The 2,646-nt window shown below is 31.6% G+C and overlaps 1 non-coding gene across 1 annotated transcript; it reads left to right on the top strand.

Moving 5' to 3' along the window:
• Positions 1 to 322: 322 nt before the first annotated feature.
• LOC112766324 (small nucleolar RNA R71) lies at positions 323 to 426 on the top strand. Its single transcript, XR_003184259.1, has one exon. It is a non-coding gene; the product is annotated as a small nucleolar RNA R71 (small nucleolar RNA).
• The last annotated feature ends 2,220 nt before the right edge of the window (positions 427 to 2,646 follow it).

Genomic DNA, 2,646 nt, shown 5'->3' with positions numbered 1-2,646 from the left:
AGTACTATTGGATGCATTTTGCCATCCATTTAGACTCTGAGAAATCATGTTGACTTGCTAAGTCAACATTTTGTTCTGAGCCAATATGGCATTCAGAGCATCAATTTTAAGAACTCCCCTTTTCTAAGGTGTCCCATTACTCACAGGATTTCTCTCAGAGGTGTACATGAATTGGTTATTTACAACCATGTCAATGAGTTCTTGAGCTTCTGCAGGCATTTTCTTTAGGTGAATGGATCCACCTGCAGAATGGTCCAGTGACATCTTAGAAAGCTCAGATAGACCATCATAGAATATATCTAAAATGGTCCACTCTGAAAGCATGCCAAAAGGACACTTTTTGGTCAACTGCTTGTATCTTTCTCAAGCTTCATAGAGGGATTCACCATCTTTTTGCTTGAAGGTCTGAACATCCACTCTAAGCTTGCTCAGCTTTTGAGGAGGAAAGAACTTGGCCAAGAAGGCCGTGACCAGCTTATCCCAAGAGTCCAGGCTATCTTTAGGTTGTGAGTCCAACCATGTTCTAGCCCTGTCTTTTACAGTAAATGGGAAAAGCATGAGCCTGTAGACTTCAGGATCTACTCCATTAGTCTTAACAGTATCACATATCTACAAGAATTTAGTTAAAAACTGATAGGGAGTCCATGAAACTTACAGTTCTGTTATATTAGAGCAACTAATTGAGGCTTCAGCTCAAAATTGTTTGCTCCAATGGCAGGGATTGAGATGCTTCTTCCATAAAAATTGGAAATAGGTGTAATATAATCACCAAGCATCCTCCTTGCATTATTGTTGTTGTCATTAATTTCGGCTACCATCTCCTCTTCTTTTTCGAAAATTTCTGTAAGGTTGTCTCTGGATTGTTGTATTTTAGCTTATCTTAGTTTCTTCTTTAGAGTCCTTTCAAGTTCAGGGTCTGCTTCAACAAGAATGTTCTTGTCCTTGCTCCTGTTCATATGAAAAAGAAGGGAATAGAAAATAATAATAGGGATCCTCTTTACCACAGTAGAGAGATTCCTTTATGTAAGTAGAAGAAGAAAATAATAGAAGAAGAAGGGAAAATTCGAACACAGAAGGGAAGAGAGGGTTCAAATTTTAAGATGAAGAGAAGTGTTAGTAAATAAATAAATAAATAGAAAAAAATGAGAGGGAGAGAATTTCAAAAATTGTTTTTTGAAAAAAATAGTTAGTGATTTTCGAAAATTAAGAAAAGAAATACAATTAAAATTAAAATTTGAAACAATTAGTTAGTTGAAAAAGATTTTGAAAATCAATTTTGAAAAGATAAGAAGTTAGAAAAGATTTTGAAATTGATTTTGAAAAAGATATGATTTGAGAAAGATATTTTGAAAAGATATGATTGAGAAAGATATTTTGGAAAAGATTTGATTTTTAAAATTAAAATTGATTACTTGACTAACAAGAAACTAAAAGATATGATTCTAGAATTTAAAGATTGAACCTTTCTTAATAAGAAAGTAACAAACTTCAAATTTTTGAATCAATCACATTAATTGTTAGTAAAGTTTTCGAAATTTTGAAATGAAATTAAGAAAAAGATTTTGAAACTCAACTGAGAAAAATTTCGAAAAATAATAAAAAGATTTGATTTTTGAAAAAGATTTTGGAAAGATAGGATTTTTAAAAATGAAATCTTGACTTGACTAACAAGAAATAACTAATTTTAAAAATTTTTGACTAAGTCAACCCAAAGATTTCGAAATTTATGAGTAAAATAAGGAAAAGATATTTTTTATTTTTGAATTTTTTTAAGAGAGAGAAAAACACAAAAATGACCCACAACATGAAAATTATGAATCAAAATACATGATGCATGCAAGAACACTATGAATGTCAAGATGAACACCAAGAACACTTTGAAGATCAAGATGAACATCAAGACTTATTTTTGAAAATTTTCAAGAAAAGAAAAATATGCAAGACACCAAACTTAGAAATTTTCAATGCTTAGACACTATGAATGCAAAAATACATATGAAAAACAACAAAAGACACAAAACAAGAAAATATGGAGATCAAACAAGAAGACTTATCAAGAACAACTTGAAGATCATGAAGAACACATGCATGAATTTCGAAAAATGCATAAATTTTAAAAACATGCAATTGACACCAAACTTAAAAATTGACACTAGACTCAAACAAGAAACACAAAATTATTTTTGGTTTTTATGATTTTATTAATTTTTTTGGATTTTTCGAAAATTTCTTTTTGGAAAAACGAAAACAAATAAAAATTTTTTGAAAGATTTTTGAAAACTTTTTGAAAAGAAAATTACATAATCTGAGCAACAAGATGAACCGTCAGTTGTCCAAACTCAAACAATCCCCGGCAACGGCGCCAAAAACTTGGTGCACGTAAATTGTGATCATCAACAATGGCGCCAATAGACTTGGAGCTCTCAAACGTGAATCACACTTTGTCACAACTTCGCACAACTAACCAGCAAGTGCACTAGGTCGTCCAAGTAATACCTTACGTGAGTAAGGGTCGGTCCCACGGAGATTGTTTGTATGAAGCAAGCTATGGTCATCTTATAAATCTCAGTTAGGCGGATTCAAATGGTTATAATGGTTTTCGAATATAAAGATACATAAAGCATAGAATAAAGATAGGGATACTTA

This window comes from Arachis hypogaea, chromosome 2 (genome assembly GCF_003086295.3).
Source record: "Arachis hypogaea cultivar Tifrunner chromosome 2, arahy.Tifrunner.gnm2.J5K5, whole genome shotgun sequence".
Classification (NCBI taxonomy): Eukaryota; Viridiplantae; Streptophyta; class Magnoliopsida; order Fabales; family Fabaceae; genus Arachis; species Arachis hypogaea.
Note: the sequence above shows the minus strand (reverse complement) of the source record. Positions and strands in the feature narration are given on the sequence as shown.